Below are 15,527 nucleotides of genomic sequence, written 5' to 3'. Positions count from 1 at the left end.
CTAACTGTACAGTTGTGGCCAAAAGTTGAGAATGACACAAATATTAATTTCCACAAAGTTTGCTGCTTCAGTGTCTTTAGATATTTTTGTCAGATGTTACTATGGAATACTGAAGTATAATTACAAGCATTTCTGTCACGTCCTGACAATAGAAAGCCTTTATTTTCTATGGTAGAGTAGGCCAGGGTTGTTCTAGTTTATATTTTCTATGTGGTGTTCTGTTTGATTTTCTATGTTGGTGATTTTTTTGAATCCCGATTAGAGGCAGCTGGTTATTATTGTCTCTAATTGGGGATCATACTTAAGTAGCATTTTTCCCACCTGTGGGTTATGGGATATTGTTTATGTTTAGTTGCCTGTTCACACTGCATTGTTTTCATGGTTCGTTTGTTCTTTATTTGTTTTGTATTTGCTTAAGTTTCACTTTATTCATTAAAAGTATGTGGAACTCGAAGTACGCTGCGCCTTGGTGAAGTGTGTTAAAGTTCCAGTAGAAGTGATTCCGCACCAGGTCTCCAGTATGCCTTCCCAGCCCAGTACATCCTGTGCCAACTCCCTGTACTCGTCCTGAGAAGAGTGTTATAGTTCCGGTACAATTCATGCCGGCTATACGCAGGTCTCCAGTGCGCCTTCACAGCAGAGTATATCCTATGCCTGCTCCTTGCACTCTCCCTCAAGTGAGTCTTCCCAGTCAGGTACATCCTGTGCCTGCTCCTCGCACACGCCCTGAAGTGCGTGTCACTAGTCCTGTGCCACCTGTACCGGCCCCACGCATCAGGCCTCCAGTGCACCTCCCAAGTCCAGAGCTTCCGGCGACACTTCCCAGTCCAGAGCTTCCGGCGACATATCACAGTCCGGAACCTCCAACGTCGGTCCACGGTCCGGAACCTCCTGAGACGATCCACGGTCCGGAACCTCCTGAGACGATCCACGGTCCGGAACCTCCTGAGACGATCCACGGTCCGGAACCTCCTGAGACGATCCACGGTCCGGAATCTCCTGCGACGGTCCACGGTCCGAAACCTCCAGCTCCATGGCCGGAGCCTTCCCCTGCGCCGATTCCCAGTCTAAACACGGCTTCCAATCCAGCTCCAAGGCCAGAGTCTTCTTCTGCGTTGGTGCCCAGTCCAGGCACAGCATCCAGTCCCTCTCCATGGCGGGAACTTTCCCGAGCCGATGTCCAGTCCGGACACGGCGTCCAGTCCAGCTCCATGGCAGGAGTCCTCCTCTGCGCCGATGCCCAGTCCAGACACGGTGTTCAGCCTGGGTCCATGGTTGGATCCGCAGGATGAGCGGGTGCTTCGTCCAGCACCAGAGCCACCCCCAATGCTGGCGGATGAGTGGGTACTTCGTCCCGCACCAGAGCCACCACCGACACTAGAGACCCCCCTTAACCCTCCCTTTTTGTTTCAGGTTTTGGGGTCGGAATCCGCACCTTGGGGGGGTACTGGCACGTCCTGACCATAGAAAGTATTTATTTTCTATGGTAGAGTAGGTCAGGGCGGGACTGGGGGTGGTTGTTCTCATTTATATGTTCTATGTGGGGTTCTGTTTGATTTTCTATGTTGGTGATTTGCATGATTCCTAATTAGAGGCAGCTGATTATCATTGTCTCTAATTGGGGATCATACTTAAATATATTTTTTCCCACCTGTGGGTTATGGGATATTGTTTGTTTAGTTGCCTGTTCGCACTGCATTGTTGTCACGTTTTGTTTGTTCTTTTTGTTTTGTATATGCTTAAGTTTCCCTTTATTCATTAAAAGTATGTGGAACTCGAAGTACGCTGCGCCTTGGTCCGACCATCATTATTATGAACATCGTGAAAATTTCATAAGGGTCAAAGGCTTTTATTGACAATTACATGAAGTTGATGCAAAGAGTCAATATTTGCAGTGTTGACCTTTCTTTTTCAAGACCTCTGCAATCCGCCCTGGAATGCTGTCAATTAACTTCTAGGCCACATACTGACTGATGGCAGCCCATTCTTGCATAATCAATGCTTGGAGTTTGTCAGAATTTGTGGGTTTTTGTTTGTCCACCCGCCTCTTGAGGATTGACCACACATTCTCAATGGGATTAAGGTCTGGGGAGTTACCTGGCCATGGACCCCAAAAAATTGATGTTTTGTTCCCCGAGCCATTTAGTTATCACTTTTGCCTTATAGCAAGATGCTCCATAATGCTGGAAAAGGCATCGTTCGTCACCAAACTGTTCCTGGATGGTTGGGAGAAGTTGCTCTCAGAGGATGTGTTGGTACCATTCTTTATTCATGGCTGTGTTCTTAGGCAAAACTTTGAGTGAGTCCCCTCCCTTGGCTGAGAAGCAACCCCACACATGAATGGTCTCAGGATGCTTTACTGTTGGCATGACACAGGACTGATGGTAGCGCTCACCTTGTCATCTCTGGACAAGCTTTTTTCCAGATGCCCCAAACAATCCAAAAGGGGATTCATCAGAGAAATTGACTTTACCCCAGTCCTCAGCAGTCCAATCCCTGTACCTTTTGCAGAATATCAGTCTGTCCCTGATGTTTTTCCTGGAGAGAAGTGGCTTCTTTGCTGCCCTTCTTGACACCAGGCCATCCAACAAAAGTCTTCGCCTCACTGTGCGTGCAGATGCACTCACACCTGCCTGCTGCCATTCCTGAGCAAGCTCTGTACTGGTGGTTCCCCGATCCCGTAGCTGAATCAATTTTAGAAGGTCCTGGCACTTGCTGGACTTTCTTGGGCACCCGGAAGCCTTCTTCACAACAATTGAACCGCTCTCCTTGAAGTTCTTGATGATCTGATAAAAGGTTGATTTAGGTGCAATCTTACTGGCAGCAATATCCTTGCCTGTGAAGCCCTTTTTGTGCAAAGCAATGATGACGGCACGTGTTTCCTTGCAGTTAACCATGATTGACAGAGGAAGAACAATGATTCCAAGCACCACCCTCCTTTTGAAGCTTCCAGTCTGTTATTCGAACTCAATCAGCATGACAGATTGGGGATCAATCTGGATTGATCTCCAGCCTTTTCCTCGTCAACACTCACACCTGTGTTAACGAGAAAATCACTGACATGATGTCAGCTGGTCCTTTTGTGGCAGACCCGAAATGCAGTGGAAATGTTTTTTGGGGATTCAGTTCATTTGCATGGCAAAGAGGGACTTTGCAATTCATCTGATCACTCTTCATAACATTCTGGAGTATATGCAAATTGCCATCATACAAACTGAGGCAGCAGACTTTGTGAAAATTTATATTTGTGTCATACTCCAAACTTTTGGCCACGACTGTACATTTGATTTGAAGTCATGTTTTGTCACCCAGAATGGAATGTACAGTGTAATGAATCTCAGACGGACCTATAGGCAGACCAGAGGAATTGCTTTGAGATGATCCGGTGATAGCAAGGGGGGTGCAGCAAGGGCCCTATTGACTGGGACTAGCCAATGAGAACAGAGACGGTAAAAGGTAGACTAATTCCAGAGAGAAATCCTGCTGCCCCCAGCATACACCCCTCTTCCTCCTTCCTTCCTTTCTCCTTGCTAGACACACACCCACCACCCATCAATGTCTGGTAGGGGTGGGCATGAATAATTGAGTACTCAAACAGACATCAAAACTCAATATTTAACCAGAGATTAAAAATTAAAAATTTAAAGAAAGTATTTAAAAACTATAACTGTAAAACTATTTGGTCAAAATGTTGTCTTGACCAAAACCTTCATTTACTTTAACTCTAGTGTTCCATTTGTACCTGTGCATTTGCGGCACACAAGAAAAAACAAACCAAGCCAAGCATCACACATTCTGCTCCCTAAAAGCCTTTACACCTCCGTGTCTCACTCAATTGTGTTCTGAGCGCTCACTCTACACACTGGAGTGTGCCTACAGAAATAAATGCCTTTAAAAACATATCTAACTGATGGGATGACGACAGTTTTATCACAAATGTAAAATGGACTGGTTGACTGAAGTAGCGAAATATGTGTTACAATAATGAGCTGCAAGTTTGGAAAAATTGCGTAATTTCCCGCTTCAGCTACTTTGCGGTTGTCACTAGCTGCCAGTCACAAAATCAAAGTCTCTATATTAGAAAACCTCATGAAAGTTTGAGCATAAGGTTAGCAGTGTGGTTCAGGGTTATGTTTAAAATCTGATTTTATAAAGAGAAATTGTATAAATGCCTCAGGACTACCTGACATGATGACTCCTTGCTGTCCCTAGTCCACCTGGCCGTGCTGCTGCTCCAGTTTCAACTGTTCTGCCTGTGATTATTATTATTTGACCATGCTGGTCATTTATGAACATTTGAACATCTTGGCCATGTTCTGTTATAATCTCCACCCAGCACAGCCAGAAGAGGACTGGCCACCCCACATAGCCTGGTTCCTCTCTAGGTTTCTTCCTAGGGAGTTTTTCCGAGCCACCGTGCTTCTACAACCTGCATTGCTTGCCGTTTGGGGTTTTAGGCTGGGTTTCTGTACAGCAATTTGAGATATCAGCTGATGTACGAAGGGCTATACAAATAAATTTGATTTGATTTAGAAACAGGCAGGGTTTATTATTAACGATTTATTGTTTATGACTTTGTGGCTGTGGTAGCTAGTGATGACCCCTACTTTTCAAATTGCTAGTGCCATTTAGAATTGGTTAGACTAGGGTATAACCACCCTAAATAGACAGGTTCCAGACTGAAAATATGCTAAAACATTATTTTGATAAAGACAAAGTTCATATTTTTGTCAGAATCATTAAGAATAGACCTACTCACCAAACACTGGTGTCCAATGTGGAATTGTTAACAGTCAGGATAATCTCAATCAAAATGTCTGTATATCGAAAAGAAGACCATTTTTTTTGGTTTGTACTCCTGAAAAATATTTTTCAACTCTCCAAATTGAGCCCAGTTTCAAATGATCACTGTTTGAGAATACGTGTTCCAGACAGGAGATGTGCATCACTTCTGTTCTATTTTTTACTATAAAATGTGTCTTGACTGTGATAAGGGCTCAGGAAATAAGAGCATCTTGTCTGCTAAATTAACAAAACAAGGCTATGCCATTCCACAGCCATAGGCTCCTACAAACAAGCACCACACTGCTGAAGGTTCAAATGATAAAAGCTTGATGATTAGTTGAATCAGCTGTGTAGTACTAAAGCAAAAACTAAATGTGCACCCCTTTGGGTGCCCAAGACCGAGCATGGGAAACCTAGGCATGTAGACAAATTCACCACAAACAAATTCCAGTGCAGGCAATGTGTTCTAAAAAAACAGCTTTTATTTATTTACTATTATGAGTACTGGAAGATTTAAAAAAGTAGTGCGAGTACTCAAACAGTTGAAAAAGGTCAAATGTCCATCCCTAATGTCTGGCGCCTCGAAAAACGAAGCAAGCTTTATGTGACATTCTTTAGTACGGACCCATCACACCCTTTTGCTTTGTGAATTCACAGATTTTACGCATCAACCAAACTTCTGGGAGAGCGCGATGGTCCCTTTCCGATTTCCTTGGTACGCACAGAAAGAGACCACAGTGTTCCTGTGAACGACAGATATCTTTAACAACAGCCCTCTTGCCCATGTGGTTAACTCCCCTGCCCCAATGTGCAGCACAAACACACACTCGTATTATGCCAGCAGAAGCACATGGATGCACAAACACACACTCGTATTATGCCAGCAGAAGCACATGGATGCACAAATACACACTCGTATTATGCCAACTGAAGCACACGGATGCACAAACACACACTCGTAATATGCCAGCAGAAGCACACGGATGCACAAACACACACTCGTATTATGCCAGCAGAAGCACACGGATGCACAAACGCACACTCGTATTATGCCAGCAGAAGCACATGGATGCACACAAAACAGCTAACACTAAATCATCCAACAACAGACATACAAAACATGTAAGAAACAGAAACACTCACTCCTCTCACACCTTATCAACAGCATGCAGCCCAACACATGGGAGCACATAGAAACATGTGCAGTAAACATTATCACAAAAACACCTATAGGCTGATACAAATGGTCATGTCAGGCACACACAAAACCAGACTAATAACTCTAACAAATGCTACCGTACCAAAACCACACAAAAATGTCTCATACATACAACACACACACACACACACACACACACACACACACACACACACACACACACACACACACACACACACACACACACACACACACACACACACACACACACACACACACACACACACACACACACACACACACACACACACACACACACACACACACACACACGTCCCTTAGGACCTCACACTGACATCTCCTCCTGGTTCAGGCACACTCCTGCAGCCCAGAGCGCTCCACCCCTCCCAAAGACGCCTGCACGTCCCCCCCACCCGCCCACCCCGCCACTGCCGGCTGGCTGCTAAGGGGAAAAGAGACTTGGCCCATGGCCAAAACACTCGCTCCCTCAGACACACACACACACACACACACACACACACACACACACACACACTGCAGCACTCGAATGAACCCAACGCCCTCACAGCTGGTCACGTGGCCAAGCCAGAGAGGGAGGGGAGGAGAGAAGGAAGAAAGAAGGAGAAAGAGTAGGAGCAAGAGAAAGACCGATACAGAGGGAGGGAGAACGAGAGGGAGGAATGGGAAATGAGGGAGGGAAAGAAAGAGGGAAAGAGGAAAAACAGAGGCCCCTTAGGGCTGCCACCGCCACGCCTAGTTCGACATTTGTGGCCTCGTCATGGTGGAGTGTGCACCACGCGCCCCAGTGTCAGGGAGCCAGGGAAGCTGCTGCAGAGAAGAGAGAGGGAGTGTATAAAATACAGCAAGAAAGAGGATGGACTCTTCTTCATGCCACGCAGCTGCACATCCACAGCTGGGATTTGGGGGATGTCAGTGGACATGCCTTGACATTAATTAACATGTAGAGTAGCAGAGTTTTATGGTGAATAGGGTGCATCCCAGCAGCGGCTCTGTGCAAGTGTGCCTTTCAAAGTACAGGAGATGTTGGCCCTTGAAAAGGATAATAGCAGGCAAATAAACCTGCAGTTTTGTCAATGGATTGAGTTAACATACAAAGTCTTCCAGGCCCGAAACTGCAGACGGTAGATAATGTGCATGAGACAGTGTGTGCAGTGTAAAGGCTGAGGGAGGACTTTTATGTGGAATCACCCTTAGTCCGAACGACTCATACATGTAGCAGCTGTTTCTGCCAGGTACAGTTCCTGACAGGTAGAGTTCCCCAGGTTCATTCCACTAAATGGGTGAAATGATGCAAATACAAGAGTCAGCCACGTTGCCCATACTAGACCTACTATTTTATTTGCTGTTCCGTTTGGTTACTAACCAGGTGACCACTGACCATGTTAGCTAATGATCCCTCACCTTCTAGTACACAATATTCTAAAGAAAGACCCCCTATCCTGTGTGGTGCGACTTTCTTCAGATTGACTGTTGTTTCCAATCATGTCTGGCAACTTTGAATAATCTGCCAGAATCAATTGAGACAGAAACTTGACAAACGTTACTCATGTAATCAGTGTGGAGGTAACTTCTGTTAAGAGTTGTTTAAAAGAGGCTGTCAATATCCTCACATTCAGCAGGCTGTCAATATTCTCACATTCAGCAGGCTGTCAATATCCTCACATTCAGCAGGCTGTCAATATCCTCACATTCAGCAGGCTGTCAATATCCTCACATTCAGCAGGCTGTCAATATTCGCACATTCAGCAGGCTGTCAATATTCGCACATTCAGCAGGCTGTCAATATTCGCACATTCAGCAGGCTGTCAACATCCTCACATTCAGCAGGCTGTCAACATCCTCACATTCAGCAGGCTGTCAACATCCTCACATTCAGTAGGCTGTCAACATCCTTTGCATTAATTGCTAATGTTCGGGAACAGGCTGAGCAAAAGGGAACAATGATTGGGTGAATAGCATAGAAGGAGCATTTACAGGACCCAAATATAAAACTCATTTCCAGATCCATTCCTTGAATTCTAATGACTTTGGACAGGGTGGTTCGCCTCTGAATTACAGTGTTTAGATTGTTGTTTGTTTTTATGTTAGGTAACTAAGCAACCACCACCCCCCTTGTTTTCAAATGGACCACCTTGAGTGAGTCGCCACATTTTTCCTGACGAGCGTGAAGATGGGTAACAGAGTGCTTATTTATGCAATTAGTGTACAGCATATTTTACCTCCCTGTAAAACATAAGCATATGAAATACACTCAGCTTAGTTAAGAGAGACTATTACTGGGTGTAACAACTAGGCTGGCGCTGTAAGCTTGACTGGATGTCTGTGCGTGAGAAAGAGTTCAAAAGAGACTGACTATGGATTACAAACAGAAGTGTCTGTTTTAAGGTGGTTGTGGCTAGTTAATTCGTAAACCCTTGAGAAGTAGCCATGATTAGACGTTTCTTCAGACCTCATCTGTCTAGACAATAAATTGGGTTGAAAGACTCAAATACTGACATGTTGTTTGACTGATATCCTTCATGCTGCCCCACTCCTTGACCTCTGATGGGATTCAAAGGCTTATCTTTCCCAAACACACAGAGACAGTGAAATGCTTTGAGGGTTGTAAGAGGTGAGGGTGGACCCCTTGTCAAAATGTCATGAGATCTGGAGGTTGTGTGTATGCGTGTGTGTCAGCGCGGTTGACACAACAACTCCTCTTGCCATTTGTCTGATAGTACATCTGAACCTCTTGGCTCGCTGACCGGCACAATACGCTTGTCTGTGCTACAGCAGCAGACTCCAGAGACATTCCTCATATTCAGGCTACAACCAAATATGAGGTATTTACATCCACAGGGCAAACAGTTCACACTACTGCTTACTTCAAAAAGTTGTCACGGCCTGTCTCTTGCACTCTCCATACTCTCCTTATGTTTTAGGTCTCCCGTTCCTCAAAACAACCCCAGGCACACACGTTATATGTGAAACATTCGTAACCATCTCATTTCTGGCTTCAAAATTATTTATCTGCCATGTTTAGCAACAACTGTGAGTATTGACCATGATCAAACAAAGATATTGGCATTTAGTGGAGAACTGTTCCCAACTGGAATGGATTATTTTCATGGCAACTTGTTTGTTTTAAGCCTCAATATGCTCCCCCTTCCTCCTCCGAAAAAATGTCAGTGGTACCCTGGCATCACCACAAATCTGCCTTGAATCCTGTCTGACCTCCTTGTTAGTGTGTGCTCACTCTCTTCTCAAGGTAATCCACACACACTAGATTTTAGGAGCATGTCTAAGAGGAGATAGCAGTTGTGTGAGAGAGACAACGTGTGTGCGTGGTGTCTGATTTAATTTGTGTGTTTTTTCTTATGCTCACAATAACCCTGCCCTTGGCTTGGACATTGGTATCGAAAGATGCTGAGTTGGGTACCAGAGGAAAGCCTTGCTACATTTTCACCGGTCACTTTGTCAGTGAAAGGATTTTAAGTCAATTTTTCTGTTATGTAATTGTAGTGTTTTGAGAGGTATTTTTGCTGTAGGCATAATTTCAGCTCAATTATTCCTGGAGATTGATAATGAATACTAACCTCCGTCCATCACATCTTGTTTTTAAATGCTTCAACACAATCACACAATCTCCTAAACGTTCTATATTTTGTTCTCTAAGTAATATAGAGTAAAAGTAAAACATCAAAAAGAATCATGGTGATTACTGCACTTCCTCGCCTGTGGCAAAATCCATAATTGAGAATAGGCAGATGCACTGTAAATCTGACAGTTTAACATCACATCATTTTTGCAAATGGCATGTCATGACACAAATCTATCACGCAAAGATAGTGTGAAATCATTTTTTTTGAATGCACTAAAATAGGTCATTTAGAACTTCATACAGTGGTTGCTTTTCATGAAATACATTTTGTAATCAAATCACCGTTTGAATACAACGTTTCAGCCAATCTTTTAGGGTTGACACACGATATGGGATACAATGTTTCCACACTATAACGCAATAAGTGGGGGGCCATTGTTTCAGTAGGGTTACAGCACACGTGTTAGCCTACTGCAAAAAAGCAGGTTCCCTTATTCTCAATGGTTAGCCTACAATGTAGAACATATATCAATGGAACAACCTTCAAGTCCCGCTCAGTTATTTTAGGTTCGTCAATAAAATAATGAAACGAAGTTTCAACTAAATTAGGCTACAAGACAATAATGAGTGAATAGGCTGAGCTTCACCAAAGAACAAAAAGATTTTGGAAAACTTATTGGACTTGTCACTAATAACACTGTACGGCGGATTTACACTCCTTGCTGTGGCTAACTGATGCCAAGCAGCATTAAAGCAAATGTACTACTAACATAACAATTAATGACAGGGAAATGACTTTAGTTTCCCGAGCACTGTGCGCGATACCTAAAAAAAATACGATTTTACAGTAATTATGTGAACTCTTCGTAAATATAATGTAAGAAATGTAATAACGTGTATTACTGTGGAAATGAGCTATGCGTCACAAAGCTACACATTACACACAGTCGGCTAAGTGGAACAATATCCCGAATTGTAAATATTTCTCATATTTTGGCTCGTTTTTTTTTTACAGTTCTAGGCCTAGCAGTAGATTGGGTGAAGAAGATATCCGCATCCCACTGACTACAATGGGAACTACCCTTTCTGGCATGACTGAAGACTGAAACAACAAAATAAGAAATCAAACACAGTACTTTACCTTAACCAATTCAAATGTTATTCCGGGCCATTGCTTGGACTCTTTGACAATTTATCAGCAGATATGTCCATGCGTATTCGTTAATGTATCCTCGTGCACAAGAAGTCTAGCCTTTCTCCCATTAAACCAACCGAGCCTTATGTCTGAACGACATTTGAATCGCTCCTGGGTCCTAAAGCCAACCCGATACCTGTACCGTAACCTCATTTGCCTTTTCACCCGTTTCAAGAGTTCAGTGTGTGCGTTGCATTGAGTGTGTCACTCAAGATGCAAAATGCCACGTTTTCTGGGACTGTGTTGTTAAACTTGAACGTTATATGGGATAATGATGATAAAATTGAGCACTTTACTGTAGGCAGAAACAACTTGCTTTGTATCTATCTAATGTATTTACGGGTAATTGAGAGAATATTTTATTTAACTGAGAGAATATTCTATCATCATTATTGCTAAAATGAGAATTAATACCCAATATGAGTCTATAATTGAATCCGAAAAATAGTTAGTTATGTAAGGTAATTACTTACAGTATACAGTATAGCAAACCATTAGTTGGGCTCTTCTTTCTTGATAGGTTACATGAATGGCACATATTTACCATAATAATTGGGAGAGAGTGCATTAGAATTATGAAGCAGCGTTTGTGTGTGTGGGGTGGGGGAGTAGTGTGTGTGTGCCTACTCATAGTACACATGAAAGTGTGTAATAAAGGTGTAAGTGTGTAATAAAGATAATGCCACAATGACAACACTTCAACACAGTTTCGGTAAAAAGCCTCCATGATGAGATTTAGGGATTCTTTTTTGCCACAGAGGAAATCCCCTGTCAGAGCCTCAGCCGGTAAACAAGAAGTCAGAGCAGAGTGGGTCTGCCAGCAGGACAAAAGGCCTCCATTCAGCTGGCTCAACTACGAGAAACACACACACAGCCGTGCTTCATGAGCTATTTGTTATTGGAAAACTACTCGGACACTTTTCAGTGTTCTGTGACACCACTTTGGTTCATTGACCTCATTTGGAGTAGTTATATGATTAACAAGGCTACTGCTGTCTAACTGTTCTGTCTCACAGACTTTGTCTCAAAAAGAAACTATATTTCCTTAAATGTCTACACTTTCATTATCAGTCATAATTTGTTTAGTTATGAGATCAGGAAGCGTATATGTAGGTTGTTTATTTCCATACCTATTTACTTTGTGACACAGAGAGTTTGGCTTTCATAGTATTACTGTTGTATAACGTAATCAACAGAAATGGATTAATGAGCAAACCTTTACTGTATATTATACTGTATATTGACCCCCCCACTCGTTCTCTCTCTTTCGCCCTCTCTTTCTCTCTCTCTCTCTCTCTTTACAGTGCATTCATAAAGTATTCAGACCCCTTCACTTTCTCCACATTTTGTTACATTACAGCCTTATTCTAAAATGGATTAAATAAATAAAAATCCTCAATCTACACTCACAACCCCATAATTTTTTTAGCAAAAAACTGAAATGCCTTATTTGTATAAGTATTTAGGCCCTTTGCTATGAGACCCGAAATTGAGCTCAGGTGCATCCTGTTTCCATCGGTCATCCTTGAGATGTTTCTACAACTTGATTGGAGTCCACCTGTAGTCAATTCAATTGATTGGACATGATTTGGAAAGGCACACACCTGTCTATATAAGGTCCCACAGTTGACAGTGCATATCAGAGCAAACGCCATGAGGTTGAAGGAATTGTCCGTAGACCTCTGAGTCAGGATTGTGTCGAAGCGCAGATCTGGGAAAGGGTACCAAAACATTTCTGCAGCATTGAACATCCCCAAGAACACAGTGGCCTACATCATTCTTAAATGGAAGAAGTTTGGAACCTCCAATACTCTTCCTAGATCTGGCAATCAGGGGAGAAGAACCTGATGGTCACTCTGACAGAGCTCCAGAGTTCCTCTGTGGAACCTTCCAGAAGGACAACCATCTCTGCAGCACTCCACCAATCAGGCATTTATGGTAGAGTGGCCAGACGGAAGCCACTCCTCAGCAAAAGGCATATTACAGCCCGCTAGAAGTTTGCCAAGAGGCACATAAAGGACTCTCAGATCATGAGAAACAAGATTCTCTGCTTGAACTCTTTGGTCTGAATGCCAAGCGTCACGTCTGGAAGAAACCAGGCACCGCTCATCACCTGGACAATACCATTCCTACAGTGAAGCATAGTGGTGGCAGCATCATCTTGTGGGGATGTTTTTCAGCGGCAGGGACTGGGAAACTAGTCAGGATCGAGGGAAAGATGAACAGAGCAAAGTACAGAGAGATCCTTGATGATAACCTGCTCCAGAGCGCTCAGGACCTCAGACTGGGGCGAAGGTTCACCTTCCAACAGGTCTTTGAGTGGCCCAGCCAGAGCCTGAACTTGAACCCAATTGAATATCTCTAGAGAGACCGGAAAATAGCTGTGCTGCCATCCAAACTGACTGAGGTTGAGAGGATCTGCAGAGGAGAATGGGAGAAAGTCCCCAAATACAGGTGTTGCGTCATATTCAAGAAGTCTCATGACTGTAATTGCTGTCAAAGGTGCATCAACAAAGTACACAGTAAAGGGTCTGAATAATTATGTAAATTATATATTTTTATATACACTGCTCAAAAAAATAAAGGGAACACTAAAATAACACATCCTAGATCTGAATGAATGAAATATTATTATTAAATACTTTTTTCTTTACATAGTTGAATGTGCTGACAACAAAATCCCACAAATATTATCAATGGAAATCAAATTTATCAACCCATGGAGGTCTGGATTTGGAGTCATCCTCAAAATTAAAGTGGAAAACCACACTACAGGCTGATCCAACTTTGATGCAATGTCCTTAAAACAAGTCAAAATGAGGCTCAGTAGTGTGTGTGGCCTCCACGTGCCAGTATGACCTCCCTACAATGCCTGGGCATGCTCCTGATGAGGTGGCGGATGGTCTCCTGAGGGATCTCCTCCCAGATCTGGACTAAAGCATCCGCCAACTCCTGGACAGTCTGTGGTGCAACGTTGCGTTGGTGGATGGAGCGAGACATGATGTCCCAGATGTGCTCAAATGGATTCAGGTCTGGGGAACGGGCGGGCCAGTCCATAGCATCAATGCCTTCCTCTTGCAGGAACTGCTGACACACTCCAGCCACATGAGGTCTAGCATTGTCTTGCCTTAGGAGGAACCCAGGGCCAACCGCACCAGCATATGGTCTCACAAGGGGTCTGAGGATATAATCTCGGTACCTAATGGCAGTCAGGCTACCTCTGGTGAGCACATGGAGGGCTCACACCATGACTGACCCACCGCCAAACCGGTCATGCTGGAGGATGTTGCAGGCAGCAGAACGTTCTCCACGGTGTCTCCAGACTGTCACGTCTGTCACATGTGCTCAGGGTGAACCTGCTTTCATCTGTGAAGAGCACAGGGCGCCAGTGGTGAATTTGCCAATCTTGGTGTTCTCTGGCAAATGCCAAACGTCCTGCACGGTGTTGGGCTGTAAGCACAACCCCCACCTGTGGACGTAGGGCCCTCATTACCACCCTCATGGAGTCTGTTTCTGACCGTTTGAGCAGACACATGCACATTTGTGGCCTGCTGGAGGTCATTTTGTAGGGCTCTGGCAGTGCTCCTCCTGCTCCTCCTTGCCCAAAGGCGGAGGTAGCAATCCTGCTGCTGGGTTGTTGCCCTCCTACGGCCTCCTCCACGTCTCCTGATGTACTGGCCTGTCTCCTGGTAGCGCCTCTATGCTCTGGACACTACGCTGACAGACACAGCAAACCTTCTTGCCACAGCTCGCATTGATGTGTCATCCTGGATGAGCTGTACTACCTGAGCCACTTGTGTGGGTTGTAGACTCTGTCTCATGCTACCACTAAAGCACCGCCAGCATTCAAAAGTGACCAAAACATCAGCCAGGAAGCATAGGAACTGAGAAGTGGTCTGTGGTCACCATCTGCAGAACCACTCCTTTATTGGGGGTGTCTTGCTAATTGCCTATAATTTCCACCTGTTGTCTATTCCATTTGCACAACAGCATGTGAAATTTATTGTCAATCAGTGTTGCTTCCTAAGTGGACAGTTTGAGTTCACAGAAGTGTGATTGACTTGGAGTTACATTGTGTTGTTTAAGTGTTCCCTTTATTTTTTGGAGCAGTGTATTTTTTAATACATTTGTAATCTGGTTTTGTTTGTCATTATGGAGTATTGTGTGTAGATTGATGTGGGGGGAAACAATTTAAGGCTGTAACGTAACAAAAATGTAAAAGTGAAGGGGTCTCAATACTTTTTGAATGCACTGTATATATATATATATATATCATTTTTGTCCGGTAAGAACTCAGCCCCCCAAAGCAAAGGTCAGATTGCCAAAGCATCTGGCACCTTCTTCTCCCCTGAAGTGTTTTTCTTACAATTACACACAGCCATAAAAAAATAGAGCTCTTAAATCCAATTAATGAGAAGATAACCATTTCTCCCTTGGGTCTTTGTGATGACACATTTAGTGATGCAAGGTTTTGTTTTCTTCTAAAAGAGAAATACGGTATTGCCCAAGGCAACAGACACCTGCCGAGAACTGTTTTAGGTGTCATTTAACACTTTAATTGACCACAGCTTTCACTTTTACACATCGCTACCTCTTCAAAAAGGAATTTCCATGGCAAAACCACAGTATGGTTACTGTATGTTTTAACTCAAGCTGCAAGAAATTATTTTTCACTAATATCTGTCAGGTCTTTGAGTGTTATTATGACTGGATGTTTTCCCAGATGAAGCAAAGAGAGAAAGAACGAGAGAAAGCAAGAGATAGAG

At 43.7% G+C, this 15,527-nt stretch overlaps 1 protein-coding gene across 4 annotated transcripts in view; it reads right to left on the bottom strand.

Moving 5' to 3' along the window:
• The window catches only part of LOC123990831 (RAC-alpha serine/threonine-protein kinase), a 40,232-nt gene extending 29,368 nt beyond the window's left edge, over nt 1-10,864 (bottom strand). For 2 of the 4 annotated variants that reach the window (XM_046291716.1, XM_046291719.1), the window contains exon 1: nt 10,708-10,864. The gene's annotated coding sequence lies outside the window, so the exon portion shown is untranslated. Of the gene's footprint in view, nt 1-4,759; nt 4,913-8,850; nt 8,919-10,707 lie in introns of those variants that run through there. The other 2 variants (XM_046291717.1, XM_046291718.1) reach the window with 2 other exon arrangements.
• Nucleotides 10,865-15,527: the final 4,663 nt, after the last annotated feature.

Source organism: Oncorhynchus gorbuscha, linkage group LG12 (genome assembly GCF_021184085.1).
Source record: "Oncorhynchus gorbuscha isolate QuinsamMale2020 ecotype Even-year linkage group LG12, OgorEven_v1.0, whole genome shotgun sequence".
Lineage (NCBI taxonomy): Eukaryota > Metazoa > Chordata > Actinopteri > Salmoniformes > Salmonidae > Oncorhynchus > Oncorhynchus gorbuscha.
The sequence above is the reverse complement of the archived record's forward strand: the minus strand, read 5'-3'. Positions and strand labels throughout refer to the sequence as shown.